The following is a 22,000-nucleotide window of genomic DNA, read 5'->3' on the forward strand; positions in this document are numbered from 1 at the left end:
ATATCCCGTCGGGGGCCTTTCTTGGGGTCCTTTCGTGGGGTCTAAGACAACAAGCCGACGTGACTTCAAGCCGAAGGGACTTCAGGCGGAGGTTGATACTTTAGGAGCACCTCAAATCGCTATTTTTTCAATGGCATCCATTTATAATATCAGCCGGTTTTTGAATTATCCGGCTTGAATTCCCTAACTTTACGTTTCGGCTTGAAATCCCATCGGCTTGATGTCCGGCACCCCTTTCGTGAACCTTAGCATCATACTTGTACCAATTTCGGGTGACAATGCACCTGGGTGGCTCTCAGATGATACCCTCAATGCCGGTTATTTCTCACCTCTGGAAAAGGTGAGGGGGACCCGAGTAACTGTTTTATATGATCTCACGTAAATAAGTTTGTAATAGAGTGCGACAGTTTGTTTTCATTGATTCCACAAACTGTTAGCAGATTCCGCAGATTGTAAGTGAGATATCCAGCAATAACCAGCTTGAACAATGGCTAGCTAGAACAAAGAATGCGGAAATTACGAACAAATACTTAACCACTGTCTGTAGAATCCACCAACAAACCTTAAATCATTACCTAAATAAATTCCTGAATATACCCTTTTAGAAACTAAATATAAAATTAAAGATCTGAATGAAATGGCCATTTTGATTTTTAAATCCGTATATTGATAACCCAGCACCATTGAGCAATGAATATAGCTAGAAAAACGAATGCGGAATTTACGACCAAATACTTAACCATTGTCTGTGGAATCCATGAACAAATCTTAAATCTTTACTCAACTAAAATCGTGGATATAACCTTTTAGAATTTAACTTTTTATTGAAAACGGCCATTTTGAGTTTTCAATTTAGTTTTCCTAAGTGTATCACTAATAAGGTTTTTGGACTCATTCTGCTCTTAGACCATTCTGTTTGATGCTCCGCCTCCCATAAATAATTATTGACACATCTCAGCAACTCTTTGTAGCGGTGTCAAAAACAATCATGCTTGCGGCTTAACGCAACCAGTTGAAAAAGTCAAACCAAATTTTTTGATTAGTTAAACTGCATAATTAATCACCAAAATGCCTAGGGATAAAAAAATTTCGACAATTTTGTTGATTTTGGTTTACCTCGGCTAAACAAAACTTTATGTATTAGCTGTTATTGTAAGAACTGATTCCTCTTTCATTATAGGATGGATTAACATTGACAAATAATCGTAGTTTTAAATTTAAAACTATGACTTATTACGATTCAATTTGTGAACGCCCTAGAATGCAAATTGGAAGTGATTCGTAGCAGCCGTAGATTCATTTTTGAAGAAATTAAAATAAGTTTAACGTCAAATTTTTTCAGGAATCAAACGTCAAAAACATAGTTGCACAGTTGATCCCTATGGAAGTTGACATTCAACCTTGTGGTAGATTCTGGTTCAGGTAAGGGTTTTCAAAATTGTAGTCATCGCATGAATTTTCACATTCCAGCTCTACAGATCTATTTCCTATTAACTAACACGGTCGAAAAAAAACTAGATTTCTCAAAATTTTACCGTTTAAATAGAATAAAATTAGACCGACCGTCGGTCGCCGTAAATATTTTTCTACCGTCGGGAACGATTAATTGAAGCGATTTGATAGGTCAAATTTGATTCGATAGCTCTTTAGCTTCAATTAATCTTAGAATTATTGCTGCTATGACTTCTTTTATATCGCTAGATAATTCGCTTTTTAACTATAAAAATGTTTCGTTTTCGAGTAAAGCCTTACTACATTTCATTATGCTGAACGAAAGTTTGTTACCAAAAAGACTGAATATCATGGGAACTTCATCTTCGAATTTTTCTGACCCTTTAGTAATCGTCCCAGATTGGTCTGCTAACCGATCGGGCCCCGTCCCTGAGGAACACAATATTGCTTTGAAGTTTAAAGACGACCTAATTAACAATGACCCTTTCAACTTATTGAAACGCTACAAAGGTAACTTATCTTTACCTTCTTCCCCAATTATACCAGAAAATCATTGCTGCAAGAACTTACTACAAATAATGACCCAGGATGACAAAGTCTTATGGGATCTAATCAGAGCACTGAAGACAGGACGACCACTGGAAATTCATGGATTCTTCATGAAAAACTATGAGAAGGACCTGCACACCAGAGATGATATACTTTTCCTAGACAACAAATAAATCATACCAGCTGCGGCCCGAGGCTCATTCAGTTTCATGTTACACGAGTCCCATCCAGGCCAGTTTGGCATGAAGTTTCTGGCTGAAATTATCCGGTGGCCACATACTTAAAGTGAAAAAAATCACCACGGCAAATCTTGCACACAATGTTCAAAAGCCGGTAAGAACCTTAAGGTGTTGTTGGGATCAGAGCATATGAGCAAATACCGGAACTTTCATTAACAATAAGGATTAATTTAGATTTTGCCGGCCCTTTGGACGCTTTTTGATCTAAATTGATGTTCGTTTAGATCAAGGAAAGTCAATCATTTCAGACCGCCAGGCAAAGAGTTGGGAGCTACACGATGGAGCAGAGGACGGATACGAAGACAAGGTCATGGATTCCTCCTCAGACTCGGACTCGGACATCCCACTGGCAAAGATTACCCATGGAAGTCGAGCAACCCCAATCCCATTCCTAATCTTTAATCGTAAGCGGCCTACTCTAGCGAAATTGGCCACTGTTGGAGGTAACCTTTTTAATGTATTGGAGAATCGTATTTAGTTCCATTTAAAGAGGCGATTGTTGGTTCTTCGAACCACGCGGTCACTTTGGAAAATGGACATTTTTTAGCCGGAATGAGCAAATCATCGCCTCCCCAGAAATCAACCAGAGCCAAACCTCAGAAGAAGACGACCAGTGGGAACTTGACTGGCCGAAATACGACGCTCATACAAAGGGCCACAAATTTGTCGACAAAAGTTTCGGTCATTCCGGATTCCCCTCAGAAATCGTCTCAAGACAGCAGTCTTCGTGGACCATCATCCTTCGGATCCGCTCTACAGCCTTAGTGCTGGACAGCACACCATAGGAAACAACCCCTGTTGCCACCCAGCCAGATCTACAACCAGACCGCCTGCTTTCTTGTGCTGGTCACCTTCTGATTTCCTCATTCCCCTCGCAAAATCTGGGTACGATCAGACATCGCGGAAGTCTCCCATCGGAAAATCACCCATCATAGTCGCAGAAAAAGATTGCGGGAGCGAAATATCGTCGACGATAGATCAGGACGTAAAACAAGCTTTAGAAGAATTTGACGACGAATACATGTAAAACTCATTGAACTCATTAAAACTCTATTTTCCAATTTCCTTTTTTTTTCCATTTGTAGAGTTTGTAGACTTAGTTTTGGCTAATTTAGCACTAATTAGATACCTGATAAGTATGTTTCACATCGACCATCGGTCGATCATTCACTTTTTAAGGTTGCTTTAGATTAAGACATTCGTAATTCATTCTTGATCATTTTGTTTTCTCAACTCCTTAGTCGATCAATTTGAAGCGTCCATCAATCGCCTTGTACCATTTTCGGGCGAAAATTATTTTTTATGATCTTACGTAATATTTACTTTTAAAATTGCTTTAGAGCGCGACAGTTTGTTTTTATTGATTCCACAAACTGTTAGCGGATTCCGCAGATTGTAAGTGAGATATCCAGCATGAACCAGCTTGAACAATAGCTAGATAGAACAATGAACATATCTCAGCTTGAAATATCTCAGCAACACTTTGTAGCGGTGTCAAAAACAGTCATGCTTGCGGCTTAACGCAACCAGTTGAAAATGTCAAACCAAATTTTTTGATTAGTTAAACTGCATAATTAATCACCAAAATGCCTAGGGATAAAAAAATTCGACAATTTTGTTGATTTTGGTTTACCTCGGCTAAACAAAACTTTATGTATTAGCTGTTATTGTAAGAATTGATTCCATCTTCATTATAGGATGGATTAACAGTGACAAATAATCGTAGTATTAAATTTAAAACTATGGAATATTACGAATCAATTTGTGAATGTCCTAGAATGCAAATTGGAATTGATTCGTCGCAGCCGTAGATTCAAATTTGAAGAAATTAAAATAAGTTTAACGTCAACTTTTCGTAGGATCAAACGTCAAAATTATAGTGTATGCCGAAGTTCAATGTCAACTTGCACAGCTGATCCCTATGGAAGTTGACATTCAACCTTGTGGTAGATTCTGGTTCAGGTAATGGTTTTAACAATTGTAGTCATCGCAACAATTTTCACATTCCAGCTCTACAGATCTATTTTCTATTAACTAACACGGTCGAAAAAAACTACACTTCTCAAAATTTTACCGTTTAAATAGAATAAAATTAGACCGACCATAGCTCGCCGTAAATCTTTTTCTCCCCGGGGGAACGAGTAATTGAAGCAATGTGAAAGGTCAAATTCGATTCGATAGCTCTTTAGTATGCTGATACTACATTTCATTATGCTGAACGAAAGTTTGTTACCAAAAAGACTGAATACCATGGGAACTTCATCTTCGAAACTTTCTGACGCTTTAGTAATCGTCCCAGATTGGTCTGCTAACCGATCGGGCCCCGTCCTTGAGGAACACAATATTGCTTTGAAGTTCAAAGACGACCTAATAATTAACAATGACCCTTTCAACTTATTGAAACGCTACAGAGCTAACTTATCTTTACCTTCTTCCCCAATAATACCAGAAAATCATTGCGGCAAGAACTTACTACAAATAATGACCCAGGATGACAAAGTCTTATGGGATCTAATCACAGCACTGAAGACAGGACGCCCACTGGAAATTCATGGATTCTACATGAAAAACTATGAGAAGGACCTGCACACCAGAGATGATATACTTTTCCTAGACAACAAATGAATCATACCAGCAAAGGCCCGAGGCGCATTCAGTTTCATGTTACACGAGTCCCATCCAGGCCAGTTTGTGGGGGCAAGTTTCTGGCTGAAATTATCCGGTGGCCACATACTTATAGTGAAAAACATCACCAGGGCAAATCTTGCACACAATGTTCAAAAGCCGGTAAGAACCTTAAGGTGTTGTTGGGATCGGAGCATATGAGCAAATACCGGAACTTTCATTAACAATAAGGAGTAATTTAGATTTTGCCGGCCCTTTGGACGCTTTCTGATCTATATTGATATTCGGTTAGATCAGGGAAAGTCAATCATATCAGACCACCAGGCAAAGAGTTGGGAGCTACACGGAGTGCGGCCAGTATTTAGACAGCCGCGTATTCACACTGGTCAGTATTTAGACAAATACTGTTTCAACCAATCAGAATCGAGAAAAAACATAAATAATCCAAAATAAATAATAATTATTTATTAATTTCTTCTTTGTCTCGATTCTGATTGGTTGAAACAGTATTTGTCTAAATACTGACCAGTATGAATACGCGGCTGTCTTAATACTGACATGTAACCGAGCTACACGATGGAGCAGAGGACGGATACGAAGACGCGGTCATGGATTCCTCCTCAGACTCGGACTCGGAAATCCCACTGGCAAAGATTACCCATGGAAGTTGAGCAACCCCAATCCCATTCCTAATCTCTAATCGGAAACGGCCTACTCTAGCGAAATTGGCCACTGCTGGAGGTAACCTTTTTTCATACATTGGAGAATCGTGTTTAAATCCATTTAAAGAGGCTATTGTTGATTCTTCGAACCACGCGGTCACTTTGGAAAATTGACACTTTTTAGCCGGAAAGAGCAAATCACTGCCTCCCTAGAAATCAACCAGAGCCAAACCTCAGAAGAAGACGACCAGTGGGAACTTGACTGGCCGAAGCCCGACGCTCATACAAAGGGCCACAAATTCGTCGACAAAAGTTATCGTCATTCCGGATTCCCCTCAGAAATCGTCTTAAGACAGCAGTCTTCGTGAACCATCATCCTTATAAGTTTGTTTTTATTGATTCCACAAACTTTTAGCGGATTCCGCAGATTGTAAGTGAGATATCCAGCATGAACCAGCTTTAACAATAGCTAGATAGAACAATGAACATATCTCAGCTTGACATATCTCAGCAACTCTTTGTAGCGGTGTCAAAAACAGTCATGCTTGCGGCTTAACGCAACCAGTTGAAAATGTCAAACTAAATTTTTGATTAGTTAAACTGCATAATTAATCAACAAAATGCTTAGGGATAAAAAATTTTCGACAATGTTGTTGATTTTGGTTGAACTCGGCTAAACGAAACTTTATGTATTAGCTGTTATTGTAAGAACTGATTCCATTTTCATTATAGGATGGATTAACAGCGACAAATAATCGTAGTTTTAAACTTAAAACTATGGAATAATACGAATCAATTTGTGAACGCCCTAGAATGCAAATTGCAATTGATTCGTAGCAGCCGTAGATTCAAATTTGAAGAAATTAAAATAAGTTTAACGTCAACTTTTCTTAGGGATCAAACGTCAAATCATAGTTTATGCCGAAGTTCATTGTCAACTTGCACAGTTGATCCCTGTGGAAGTTGACATTGAACCTTGTGGTAGATTCTGGTTCAGTTAATGGTTTTCACAATTGTAGTCATCGCAACAATTTTCACATTCCAGCTCTACAGATCTATTTTCTATTAACTAACACGGTCGAAAAAAAACTAGACTTCTCAAAATTTTACCGTTTAAATAGAATAAAATTAGACCGACCTCAGGACGCCGTAAATAAATTTCTCCTGTCGGTAACGAGTAATTGAAGCGATGTAATAGGTCAAATTTGATTCGATAGCTATTTAGCTTCATTTAATCTTAGAATTATTACTGCTATGACTTCTTTTATATTGCTAGATAATTTGCATTTTAACTACAAAAATGTTTCGTTTTCGATCAAAGCCTTACTACATTTCATTATGCTGAACGAAACTTTGTTACCAAAAAGATTGAATACCATGGGAACTTCGTCCTCGAAATTTTCTGACCCTTTAGTAATCGTCCTAGATTGGTCTGCTAACCGATCGGGCCCCGTCCCTGAGGAACACAATATTGCTTTGAAGTTTAAAGTCGACCTAATTAATAATGACCCTTTCAACTTATTGAAACGCTACAAAGCTAACTTATCTTAACTTTCTTCCCCAATTATACCAGAAGATCATTGCTGCAAGAACTTACTACAAATAATGACCCAGGATGACAAAATCTTATGGGATCTAATCACAGCACTGAAGACAGGACGCCGACTGGAAATTCATGGATTCTACATGAAAAACTATGAGAAGGACCTGCACACCAGAGATGATCTACTTTTCCTAGACAGCAAAATAATCATACCAGCTGCGGCCCGAGGCGCAGTCAGTTTCATGTTACACGAGTCCCATCCAGGCCAGTTTGGCATGAAGTTTCTGGCTGAAATTATCTGTTGGCCACATACTAATAGTGAAAAACATCACCAGGGCAAATTCTGCACACAATGTTCAAAAGCCGGTAAGAACCTTAAGGTGTTGTTGGGATCGGAGCATATGAGCAAATACCGGAACTTTCATTCACAATAAGGAGTAATTTAGATTTTGCCGGCCCTTTGGACGCTTTCTGATCTATATTGATAATCGGTTAGATCAGGGAAAGTCAATCATATCAGACCACCAGGCAAAGAGTTGGGAGCTACACGATGGAGCAGAGGACGGATACGAAGACGCGGTCATGGATTCCTCCTCAGACTCGGACTCGGAAATCCCACTGGCAAAGATTACCCATGGAAATTGAGCAACCCCAATCCCATTCCTAATCTCTAATCGGAAACGGCCTACTCTAGCGAAATTGGCCACTGCTGGAGGTAACCTTTTTTCATATATTGGAGAATAGTGTTTATTTCCATTTAAAGAGGCTATTGTTGATTCTTCGAACCACGCGGTCACTTTGGAAAATGGACACTTTTTAGCCGGAAAGAGCAAATCACTGCCTCCCTAGAAATCAACCAGAGCCAAACCTCAGAAGAAGACGACCAGTGGGAACTTGACTGGCCGAAGCCCGACGCTCATACAAAGGGCCACAAATTCGTCGACAAAAGTTATCGTCATTCCGGATTCCCCTCAGAAATCGTCTTAAGACAGCAGTCTTCGTGAACCATCATCCTTATAAGTTTGTTTTTATTGATTCCACAAACTTTTAGCGGATTCCGCAGATTGTAAGTGAGGTATCCAGCATGAACCAGCTTTAACAATAGCTAGATAGAACAATGAACATATCTCAGCTTGACATATCTCAGCAACTCTTTGTAGCGGTGTCAAAAACAGTCATGCTTGCGGCTTAACGCAACCAGTTGAAAATGTCAAACTAAATTTTTGATTAGTTAAACTGCATAATTAATCAACAAAATGCTTAGGGATAAAAAATTTTCGACAATGTTGTTGATTTTGGTTGAACTCGGCAAAACGAAACTTTATGTATTAGCTGTTATTGTAAGAACTGATTCCATTTTCATTATAGGATGGATTAACAGCGACAAATAATCGTAGTTTTAAACTTAAAACTATGGAATAATACGAATCAATTTGTGAACGCCCTAGAATGCAAATTGCAATTGATTCGTAGCAGCCGTAGATTCAAATTTGAAGAAATTAAAATAAGTTTAACGTCAACTTTTCTTAGGGATCAAACGTCAAATCATAGTTTATGCCGAAGTTCATTGTCAACTTGCACAGTTGATCCCTGTGGAAGTTGACATTGAACCTTGTGGTAGATTCTGGTTCAGGTAATGGTTTTCACAATTGTAGTCATCGCAACAATTTTCACATTCCAGCTCTACAGATCTATTTTCTATTAACTAACACGGTCGAAAAAAAACTAGACTTCTCAAAATTTTACCGTTTAAATAGAATAAAATTAGACCGACCTCAGGACGCCGTAAATAAATTTCTCCTGTCGGTAACGAGTAATTGAAGCGATGTAATAGGTCAAATTTGATTCGATAGCTATTTAGCTTCATTTAATCTTAGAATTATTACTGCTATGACTTCTTTTATATTGCTAGATAATTTGCATTTTAACTACAAAAATGTTTCGTTTTCGATCAAAGCCTTACTACATTTCATTATGCTGAACGAAACTTTGTTACCAAAAAGATTGAATACCATGGGAACTTCGTCCTCGAAATTTTCTGACCCTTTAGTAATCGTCCTAGATTGGTCTGCTAACAGATCGGGCCCCGTCCCTGAGGAACACAATATTGCTTTGAAGTTTAAAGTCGACCTAATTAATAATGACCCTTTCAACTTATTGAAACGCTACAAAGCTAACTTATCTTAACTTTCTTCCCCAATTATACCAGAAGATCATTGCTGCAAGAACTTACTACAAATAATGACCCAGGATGACAAAATCTTATGGGATCTAATCACAGCACTGAAGACAGGACGCCGACTGGAAATTCATGGATTCTACATGAAAAACTATGAGAAGGACCTGCACACCAGAGATGATCTACTTTTCCTAGACAGCAAAATAATCATACCAGCTGCGGCCCGAGGCGCAGTCAGTTTCATGTTACACGAGTCCCATCCAGGCCAGTTTGGCATGAAGTTTCTGGCTGAAATTATCTGTTGGCCACATACTAATAGTGAAAAACATCACCAGGGCAAATTCTGCACACAATGTTCAAAAGCCGGTAAGAACCTTAAGGTGTTGTTGGGATCGGAGCATATGAGCAAATACCGGAACTTTCATTCACAATAAGGAGTAATTTAGATTTTGCCGGCCCTTTGGACGCTTTCTGATCTATATTGATAATCGGTTAGATCAGGGAAAGTCAATCATATCAGACCACCAGGCAAAGAGTTGGGAGCTACACGATGGAGCAGAGGACGGATACGAAGACGCGGTCATGGATTCCTCCTCAGACTCGGACTCGGAAATCCCACTGGCAAAGATTACCCATGGAAATTGAGCAACCCCAATCCCATTCCTAATCTCTAATCGGAAACGGCCTACTCTAGCGAAATTGGCCACTGCTGGAGGTAACCTTTATTAATATATTGGAGAACCGTATTTAAATCCATTTAAAGAGGCGATTGTTGATTCTTCGAACCACGCGGTCACTTTGGAAAAAGGACACTTTTTAGCCAGAAAGAGCAAATCATTGCCTCCCTAGAAATCAACCAGAGCCAAAACTCAGAAGAAAACGACCAGTGGGAACTTGACTGGCCGAAACCCGACGCTCATACAAAGGGCCACAAATTCGTCGACAAAATTTATCGTCATTCCGGATTCCCCTCAGAAATCGTCTCAAGACAGCAGTCTTCGTGGACCATCATCCTTCGGATCCGCTCTAGAGCCATAGTGCTGGACAGCACACTAGAGGAAAGTCACCCTGTTGCCACCCAGCCAAGATCTACAATCAGACTGCCTGCTTTCTTGTGCTGGTCACCTTCTGATTTCCTCATTCCCCTCGCGAAATCGGGATACGATCAGACATCGCGGAAGTCTCCCACCGGGAAATCACCCATCATAGTCGCAGATCAAGATTCCGGTAGCGAAACATCGTCGACGGTAGATCAGGACGTAAAACAAGCTTTAGAAGAATTTGACGCCGAAAACATGTAAGACTCATTGAACTCATTAAAACTATATTTTCCAATTTCTTTATTTTTCAATTTGTAGAGTTTGTAGACTTAGTTTTAGCTAATTTAGCACTAGCCGATCATTCACTTTTTAATGTTGCTTTAGATTAAGATATTCGTACTTCATTCTTAATCATGTTATTTTATCATTTTCTTAGTCGATCATTTTGAAGCGTCGATCAATCGCCTTGTACCATTTTCGGGCGAAAATGATTTTTTTAATGATCTTACGTCATATTTAGTTTTAAGTTTTCTTTAGAGCGCGAAAATTTGTTTTTATTGATTCCACAAACTGTTAGCGGATTCCGCAGATTGTAAGTGAGATATCCAGCATGAACCAGATTGAACAATAGCTAGCTAGAACAACGAATGCGGAAATTACCAACAAATACTAAACCATCGTCTCCTTTGTGGAATCCACGAGCAAATCTTAAACCCTTACTTAACTGACTTCGTGGATATACCCCTGTAGATTTTAAACATTTGATTGAAAACGGCTATTTTGATTTTTCAAGCTAGTTTGATTAGTCATTTTTTAATGTTATTTCATTCCTAATCACGTTATTTTCCTAATTTATTTGCCTAGTAAATGTACATAATTGTATTTATTCAGGGTTTATTATAAGAAAATTTAATTTGTGAATTTGAATATAAATTAGAACAGGTTTAAAATATAAAATCATGAACACAAACTTACTCTTATAAATTGTAAATTGATTCGAAAACTGATTAAACAATCCCCGGAACGGAACGAGTTTTAAATTTTGTAGAATACCCAAAAAATCCATTTAACTGCTGTCGTCAAACAACGGTTGAGCAACTTTGTCCTCCATAGTCATAGCGCAGTTGCTCGAAAGATGCAATGTCTCTCCTGGCTATTAGGATGACTATTCTTTCGCCTATGCTGGAAAATACAACTTCTACCATCTTCATTTTGGCCTGTTTTTCTTCTGCGTCGCGTGATTTGCTAAAAGACCCAGACAAACGTTCGATTTATATAACGGGCACTCCTCATTTGAAGCGTCAATCAATCGCCTAGGAGGACCCGCAATTTGCAATACGTAATCACTTAGAACTCCTGGTTGGAGGCAGTACTGGTCGGCATTGATGTTGGTGACTACTTTGCCGTGGTAATCCATCAACAAGTCATCTTGCTTAAACGATTGCCAAGCAATCAGACCTAATAAAAAATCACTGATTGAAAATTGAACTGATTCAAAAACTTCTGATTCAAACTGAAATTTTATTAGTAAGATATATTTATCGAGTTATTAACATTATAAAGTACCTCTTCCAAAGACGGGAATTAAGACATCACTATGCCGATCCAGCTCTGGGTCAATGCACGACTCTGAAACTCTTCCTGAGTTTCATATGGAAAGCTCTCAATGTCGTTGCCGGTATGTTTCAGGCTTGTGGTTTTCTCAAGCGACTGAAACTTTCTCTTTGATCCATCATTGAGCGGCTTCGCCACATGATCATTCACCTTCTTCATGTCATGGGTTGCCCACTTCTGCTTTGAGTAAAAGTAAAATTGTAACTTTACTTGACAGCTCATGGGAAGTCGTCATCTGCTGAACGAAGATCTGTGCGCGCTGTACCTGGCGAACGTAACGTTGTGAATCTTGTCGGGATCGCAATGCCAACAGAACCTCTTCAAAGCTGTATCCGCTTGCCTCTTCAGCTTTTCCATCTCGAACGTAAGGCTGGTAGACAAAGGCATAAGCTTCGCAACCTTACGTGCGAGACAGCGCTTCGGCTGTTCCAGATCTATGATTCTAGTCTATAAAAAATGAAATTAATATATATGATTCCACGTTGGTTTCATTTTTGATAAATAAATCCCTTTCGAAGACATTGAAACTTTATATCGATTGAACTACCTGGCGTTTGAACTGATCAACTATTGGAGCAGCACCACGCTCCCAAATGAATTGACGAAAAACAGTTGAGTCGTCACCATGTTTTTTGTGTCCCGAAAAGCCCGCTGAAGAACATAGCTCATACTGCTCCTCCTTAAATGGGTTTTGGCCTCTGTATAGTACAATTTCATACCCTGTACTAGCCAAACTGAAATTCTGTGCGGGACGCGAGTAGTTGACACTATAAAATTGAGTCATCAAATCGCGTCATCATTGTTTTTTTATCAAATCAGTGTTTTAGATTTAAAATGATAGTTACAGGCTGCTGGTTCTATGCTCAGCTCCACGGTATTGTTTTCATTTTTCCCTCATTGTTGACAATCGACTGGACGACGGGATGTAACCTGGTGTTGATGATCATTTTCTCGAGCATCCCTGTGCACATGAACAGAAACGTGACAAGGGCTCTGAACAAGGTTAATTGTTCTTTGTGGGACAAGGTTCCACTTCTCTTATCGGTGCAGTCGTTCGACTTCCGGACATTCTGTAAAATGATTTCTTTGAGAGTCTCGTTTTTTATCGGGTTTTCGGCTCGGGAGGCTCTTGCAGGTTGCTAAAATTGAATATGATTTAGGTTCAATATTTGGTTCACCAAAACCTTTAGGCTTGTGTAATGTTTCGCCTACAGTTTCGCCTATATTATCTGGATCTGCATGATCCTTTTGCGGCTTTCTGTGGGCTCGTCTTTCATGTGGTCTTGTAATTTTGTGGGATCATGGGCTCGTGGTTCCGTGGGAGTGTAGGTTCGCCTCTCATGGTCATGCGGTTGTCTTTCAACTTCTCGATAGTGGGGAAAAGCCGATGGACATGGAGAATTCGGATAAGGTGATGCCGACATTTAGGAATCCAGGTAGGCCAGATATGGCTGATACTGCTGAGGCTGGCACTGATGTACCATCGACGCGCCTGAACGGACATGTCGCACAGGGGTATGTGGTTGCCCATATGTCGGTATGTGGTTGACTGATGCACCATCGACGCGCCTGAATGGACATGTCGCAGAGGGGTATGTGGTTGCCCATATGTGGTTGCCCATATGCCCATACGGAATTGGCGAGGCGAAAGGTTGCGGGGGATCTCGCAAAGGGGTTACCGGTGTCGGAGGATCAAATGATGTCGTCTCTGATGCTGCGAGTGGTGACGGAGGCACAGGGATGTTAGAAGGCATGCAAATATAGTGATGGAGAACTGGAAGGCACTGAACATGAGTTTTCGGCGTTGGACATTTACTTTGAGTCCGTAAGTTTTTACTAGATTGGGATGAAAAATGAGAAATGGAAATAACATTGAGCAGAAGAAGCGGATGAACTGACATCAATTTAGCCGCAAAGCTCCCATCTTTTATCAGCACCAATTTAATCGAAACACGAGAAGATCAAGACAAGAGTCCACCAAGGAATAGCTTCGACACTTTCCACTGTTCCTAGCACACCAGATGACAGCAGCATCTTTGCAATAATGACTGCCTAAAGATAAGACGGCTAATTCATAATGAAGTCGTCATACTGATAAGGGGAACTAGACAGTGCATTTCTTATCAGTAAAGCCGTCATTATCAGGGAAAGTTGTCATTAGTCAATTCTTGAACCAACGCTCATTTCATTTCAATCAATCAATCGCTTTTAAGCTCAGTCATGTTTTAGAGTCTTTTATCCTTGTCATCATGCTAAGTAGAATTTTTCGGGTAAAAGAAAAAAGTGCAAGTCCTCAATGACGTCACTTCCATCTGGGAAAAGTGCTGTATTTTTATCATTAATCAGCGATTGGTGCGTAAAAGTTAAATAGTCAGATTGTCCGACGAGTGCCATTTTTAGTGTCCCAGAAGTCAGAAAAGAGAACTCAATAGCATGGAACATAAGAAAATTTTACATAAGGTACTCCGAGTTGAGAAACGAGTCACAAGGTGATTCGTGGAAACGAGTCGCCGGAGAATCACTGCCAGACGATTTCATAAAATTCATGATTACAGATGCTGAGAAATTTAGATCCGAAAAAACCCTCAGAGCCCAAGGCCAAAAAAACAAGCAAGGAGGAAAAACAGCAGGAAGATTTTTGGAGTCGCCTTGATTATTTTGAGTCAGAAAGTGACATTCCCCTGAAGTTTGCTCAATGCATCAACGGTGTAGAACAGGTGAAAATAACTAGTAACGATTCAAATGTGTAACTAATCTCTTAATCAATCACATCCAAATAACCTTACATTCTGTATGAACATCGATTTCATCTGATATACTGAAAATTTATAATGCATTTCCGGATGCAACTAATTCTTATTTTTACCGGTATTTAATTTACCGTATTGTTTTTATACAATATTTTCTATTTTGTAATTTTAGCTAGGTTGTTTTACCGTATTCTATTTAAACCCCATAATCTATTTTGTGATTTTAGCTGCAATCGACTATCTTGCGCACTGGAGAAAAGTTTCGTGTTGATTATTTGAAATTAGGTTACTCGAAGAAACGAGCATTTGCTGGAATGAGTTCCATCGAAAATTCGGATGTCACCCAATGAATACCTTCTGTATTAGCGGAGCTTGCTGAAGAAGACTTTTTGGTATGTGGTTGTTTTATTTCAATTTTGTTGTTTTTCCAAAAACAAATATGATTTATTCTGTTATTCTCGTGTGCTTCGTTTTGGAACAATTTTAGCTGCCGTCTGAGTGATATCACTCACCCAATTAGCCAAGTTTTTGCGACATTTTCGGCAATAAAAAGATGCGGTGGCTTGATGAGGAAAAAAATAGGGCAAACTTTCAAATTGATTCCAGCTACACCAAAAACCAGAAAGGCCATTGATTTATCATCCACACAGCGTGCTGCTAAATTTTTGGGCAGTATAACCTCAGGACTTTTTAGATGCCATCAACCTTGGGATTCTGCGCTGGGGGAAAATGGGGTTTGATGCCAGCAAGAAACGAACGTGAGCTAGACACTCTGATCAAATCTTTCTGATCACTAGACACTCTGATCAAGTTCGTCGAACACAGAGATTTCCTCATGAGCACAATCCGATGCCATATAAGAGCATACCGTGGTAGATATGCCTTCGAGGATTACTACCGAGAATTATATAGACGTAATATGGCCGAGACTTTTTTTATGACTTGGAATGAACAACTTGAACTGTTTATACTGTTTCTTGTCATGACTATTTTCTTATGACTGTTTGTTGTTTTTTGATCTCTTTAAATTAACCGTAATTTGCCGTTTTATTATTACTGTATGCAGTATGTGTTATAGTCTGAAAAAAATGCCGGCCTGTCAATGTTGCTCATAAAGAGTGAACTATCTATTTGATGTAATTTGCTCATAGAAATTAAATTATCTATTAAGAAAAACTAATTTGAGTAAATCCGTTCTAGATAAGAAGATTAACAAAATTTGAACAACTGCAGCTAAAATAAGTGGTTAATTGCGGGAACAAAATATGTTCCCAAAAATTTTGCCTTGTCAAACTATATTTGAAAACACCTTAATAATTGTAATTGAAATAATTGATTGAATTGAACTGATTAATTTAAATGCGAGTTTGTTCATATTGTTCCTTTCGCAGGAATTGAGATTGATCAAAGGAATTGGGATCGAAGTTGGGTTACAGGATTTCGGATTGAAGTTTGGTTACAGGAATCGGGATCGAAGTTTGGCTACGGGTATCGGGATAAAAATTGGGTTGCATGAATTGGGATCGAAATTGGGTTACAGGAATTGAGATCGAAGTTGGTGACGAAGTTAATCAGATCGAAATTGAGATCGAATTGAGATCCGTAGACGTCATGTATTGTTGGTGAACCGTTGTTGGTGAACACCTGTAGTAAATAAAAGATATAAATTAAAACGTTACCACGTATAAACATATATGTAAATGGAATCCGCAAACAAAACGCGGATTCCGCTTACAATTTGCAGATTCCACTTACAATTTGAGGATTCCACTTACAATTTGCGGGTTCCACTTACAGATGCGGATTCCGCAACAGCTCAATTTAACGTTACAAATGTTTTATTATTTGCTAACGGATTCCACAAACTGTTCTGGACTCCACAATTACTTTTGCGGATTCCGCAAATTCGCCTATTTTTGGAGCAATTTTGAGCGGTACAGTGATTTAGTTATTTGTTTGTGGAATCCAAAACAGCATAGAAGATCAAAGAGAAGTAGCAATGTGGCGGATTCCTCGACAAATCTGATTTTTGCCTGTTGCGGATTCCGCTTACAATGCAGAGAATGCACAGTTTGGCCTCGTAATGACTTTTTTTCATACTGTTCGGTTGTCATGAAAATTGACATGCAGACTGATTATGCCACGAAAAAAATTATTGGTCTTCACAGTTAACCTTGTAAAACTACTAGTTAGACCATAAAGTTGATGGTTGTGTGAGGTGTGTGTGTGTGTGTGTGTGGGGGGGGGTAGGAAAAAAGGAAGCCGAATCAAAGGTTTCTTAAAAGAGCCGACTGCATTAATTGAACCATAAAGTCGAACAGAGTTGAAATTTAAAGTTGAACATAGTCAAAACAAAATTTAAATTGAATCAAAACATACTGAAATTCAAAACATAAAGCCGAGGTAAGTTAACTCGTGAAGCTGAAGGGAGACAAAAATAAAAACAAAACAAATAAAATTTTAAATCGAAACAAGTAAAAAATAGGTCGATCTGGGTCGAAATATTAACGAATAATTGAGCGAAAAGTCAAAGTTGTAACCGGGCCTAAAAAGACTTAAATTGAAATATAAGAAGTCGATTTACTTCAAATATTAAGAAGCGTTTTCTTAGATGTCATTGCCTTCGATCTTATCCCGCACCGAGCTCCAATGGATTATAATCGATTATATAATATGGTCAGTCTCTACAAAATTCAAAATAATCGATTAAATCGATGGATTACAATCAGTAGCGGATTTAGGGGGGGGGGGCGAACGCCTCCCCTCAGGAATTCGACCCCCTGCCGACCCAAAGGGTCCCCCTTTGTACTATTATGAGATATCAAGTTTGGCTGACTGACCTTAAAACTTTGTAAAGGCGCCTTCGGCGCCAATATGTACTTATTTTGAGCGGGGAGAGGGGGCCGAAAAGACGCAATTTTTGGTCAAAACTTTCCAGTGCCAAAAAAGTGCCTAAAAAGTGCTTGAAATTGCCTTTCTAAAATTTTCTTAAAACTTTTATGTCAGAATAATCGATTATAACCGATTGTAATCCTTTAGAAATGGTTGACAAACTTTATATTTTTATGCCAATATAATCCAGTATAACATCTGATTTCAGGTTTTAAAGAATAATTGGTAAAATTTTCCCCCATAATTCGAACAGTTATAAGCTTTAACGATTGTATTAGCAACCGCGGAATGTGGGGATTTGCACAACTCTCATCAACCTGAGATTTTTGTGGAAAAAAATCAATCTATCATAACTTATTGCAATAAGTTGAGGCTGAACAGAAAGAAGTTTCATCAACTACCACCAACGAACAAATTTAAGCAAGAACCGAAACAAGACTTAATTTAGTTGAAGTTTTAGTTCCTAAGGTTAACGGGTTTTCTCAGTTTCAAGTAACAATTTCACTAAAATCTGTGTTTGCCTAAATAATCTGTAAGAAATGATTACATTATAAAACAGAAGCATAATTGACCACGCTAACATCCTCCGCCCACAAAGGAGCAAGAACGGGTGCAAGTTCCCCGATCGGACGTGTGTACTCATCGGTTGACAACCAAATTAAAGCGGATCGCGCTATGCCGTCGTTGCCGTGGTTCATTGACTTGACTCGCGCTAACGGGTAATGGCCTATTGGACTAATGTCCTCAATCATCCAAACGAGATCTCCAGTTTTCAAGGGTGATTCTGGAGAAGAAAACCGTTTCGCTCGTTTGTTAAGCGTTGGTACGTACTCACGGAGCCTATGATTTGCATTGGATTGTGCTCGGGCGTAAGAATTTCGATGATTGAATTTTTGCTCGAAATATAATGGCGAAAAGCTACTGACGCGATGTCCAAATAGGAAGTGACTCGGCGTTAACGCTTCGAGATTATTCGGATCTTTCGGATCGGAGGATATGGGTCAACTAAACAAAACATGGTGAAAGCTCCTCAGTGAGTTTTTGTGTTTCTTCCTCTTTTGGTGCTTTTTTGGTAACTTCCCCTTTTGGTGCTCTAGACGAGCCTTTCCCACACACCTTCATGATTAGCATCACTGGATTGATTGAATTTCCAGGCTAACATTTTAAGAGCGAGCTGAACGGGTGCATGTCGATTCCAGTTCTCCATGCAAAAAATCAGCTCTTTAGCCGAGCCAACGAAAATCGTACCATTGTCCGACCAGATGACGGAAGGCGTTCCCCGCCGAGCAATGAAGCGTTGTACTCCCATTACACAGGAACTTTATTCATTGACGAAACAACCTCTAAATTAGCAGCACGTATCGTCATGCACGTGAATAAAAAACCCCTGCGTTTCTCTGAGCTTGGTCGAATCGTTACGTGGAACGGGCCGAAGTAATCTACTCCGCAGTTGGTGAATGGCGGTTGTCGGTTACCCGGTCGCTCGTGCTGAAGGTCAGCCATCATTGGCGAAATTAATTTAGCTTTCCGTTTTATGGCATAACACGCAGTGGTACTCTTTTGAACGGAGGGCAGTACGGAGCCCCAATACAACGTACTCTAATTGTATAACAGCACGCAGATAATCAACATTTTGGCAATAGTTCTTTTGGTGAATAAATGATAAAAGCATAATCACGAGTAGATGTCGACTATCTAAAATGATGGGATGCTTAACGTTAAATTCAACAGAGGTGAGACGGCGTACACGGCCAGCGGAACGGACTGGACCACCGGGACCAATGAATGGCAACAAAGAAGCTATTCGGCTAGACTTCTTAATGGACTGTTTTTTTTGTGAAATTTGCAGCTTGTTCAATACGTTCATTCAATTCATATGAAGGTCTTTTGAGTCAAATCCTGGTGCAAAATTTTGACTCAGGTTTAAAAGGCCCATCTTTTTTTTTCAAAACAGGTGGACCTTTCATTCAACCGCTTTCTTTCAGAGCCTGAACAGTTATTCCGCGAGTTCCGGTATCTGCTGGATTGCCATCACTGGACACATGGAACCACCCATAAATTGTAGTAGTTTCGAAAATTTCGGAAGCCCGCTTAGTCACAAAGACAGGCAACTTGCTGGTAGAGTTCAACAAGTGCAATACAGTAAGTGTTGTCTCTCCAAATGTATGAGCTTTTAAGTTTTATTTTCAAACATTTCTCGATTGCGAGTCTCAGACGGCTCGCCAGTATTAATGGTGGCAATTCAAGTTTAGGGATTGAAGGAGTTTTCATCGGTGCTACTCTAGTTTTTCCAAAAACAAAAGCAATCGTGGCTTCAATTGTGACGGCGGGGCAAACGCGCAGGAAGCAACCGAGCAAATTACGTCCTGAGAGCTGTCACTAATTATATGCAGCTCTTTTTGGTCAACCGGGGTGTCGAAAAAATTGTCATTCGGCCAAGTATTGGTAAACTGGTATGCGACTCAATGAACTTTTCTTGAAGTTCACCAGACAATGGCTCATCACACAGTTGGCCCAAAAGACGCCAAATATCCTTCAGTAAAAGCCCGAAACGTGTATGGTCCGACCAAACCGATTGGGTCCAAAACCGAGGAGACGTAACTTAAGACGGTGCGTTGCGTAATCAGTTTTGTCATATCTTTGTTCGCTCCACAACTGACGTTTAAGGTATCGTTCTTATTATCCCACTCTATACCTAATACGTGCGTTGTGGTGTCGCTTAGGTTAAATTCTTTTACAGGGTCCATCTTGTTGGTCTCCGGATTTATCTTTTCCGCTAAATCTGGGACATTGCTAACAAACTTGGTTGAGCTAAAACCAACTAGATTCAGCAAAATTCTTTGCTCAGGCTTAAAGCTTCATTTGATTCAGCGATAGAATCTGAAAAATCAAGCATATAAAAATTATCAAGGACAGCAGATGAAGCAGCCGTAAACTTGGCGTAATTAACTCTCGCAGTTTGTTGGTGCGCAAAAATTGCTAAAGTGGAGGACTCTAGATGTGACGAAGATGTGACGAAGGTATTGAAAAACGTTTATCTCACTTAAATGATCCTCCGGCTACAGAAAAAACGACGGCTGGTCAGCTGGAATGACCCCTTCTTGAATGAACATGTCTTTAATGTCTGCGGATACTGCAATTTATTGTTGTCAGAACCGGAGGAGCACTCTCAACAAGTTCTGCAACAGATCGGGCCCTACTAAAAAAACACTTGTTCAGGGATGCAACTTAAATTTTCGTAGCACCGTTTAAAACATCCCTCACATACCAGATTTATTCTGAAGGGTGAAGTAAATACCACTTACGGCCGGTTGGCGTGTTCATCTCATTGGGTTTAATAGGAATGATATATCCCATTTCCAAATCGTCCTGAAAAGTTTTACCGTAAAGATTTTTCAGGATAAGATCTTTCGAACCGCTTTTCCAAAGACTGAAGCTGGCCAAATGCGTAGTAGTAGTTGTTCGGCAACCTGAAATCCTTAGCAGCCCAAATCATACCAACGGAGCATCGAGTTCCGTCATGCTAAACAGTCGATTCAAGCGTTTTTAGAGCTTGCCTGTCTGATGCTGAACGCGGATACGCTGATTTATAATTACCGTAGGACTCAAGTTCATACCAGTTTTCAACTTGCTCTAAAACAGAGTTGTCGTCAACACTACACTTGAAAAGGTAAGATAGGAAACCTAAGGATGATGGTAGAGGGCTATTGAGAATCCAATAGATAGGTAAACGTACCACAAACGTTGATTTTCGGCTTTTACCACAGTGAACTTCTGATGGTCGGAAGGATGAAAACAGTCTTGGCCCAAAATTATGCCGTGTCAGAATTTTGGTACGTCAAGGAAGACACCGGAGCTAAACGAGGATAAAGTTTTTAAAGTTCACTGACATTGATGGCATCATAACATAGGTGTGAATCTGTCTTCACAAAAGGTCGTGCATAAGAGTTGTATAAGTTGGAATCATTTAAACCTTAAATTACCATATCTACTTATTCTGTCCTTAAAACATGTTGTGAACTGTTTCCATTGACGGCGAGTTTCAACTTTCTGCCGTTGAGCGGAAATCCAAGAGTGAGTGCAAGCTGAATCACAAAAAAAAACTAGAATATTGAAAATGGTTGTGTTGCTGGACAACTTCAATTTAACGATTTTTAGCAGATGTTTATCACGGAGAACGGAAGTGGCGCAATTGTTTTCAAATGTTTCTACTTCGAGACCAACGGAATGCGAAGAGGTTTTTTTCTCCTGCTGGGGACTTTCTCGAGTCTTCTGCGGGGTATCATCTTTCGGCTCCGCGAGGAAAGGCAGTGCTGTTGCAATCGGGCTTATTGCACTTTCTAGATTTTGGGCATTTTCAAAAAGTTTGACCCGATTGCCCAATTGCAGACAAGAAAAACACAACTTCTGTTCACCAGCAATATTTGCTCCTGGAGTTGTGTTTTTCTCTTTGAA

Source organism: Symsagittifera roscoffensis, chromosome 1 (assembly GCF_963678635.1).
Source record: "Symsagittifera roscoffensis chromosome 1, txSymRosc1.1, whole genome shotgun sequence".
Classification (NCBI taxonomy): domain Eukaryota; kingdom Metazoa; phylum Xenacoelomorpha; order Acoela; family Convolutidae; genus Symsagittifera; species Symsagittifera roscoffensis.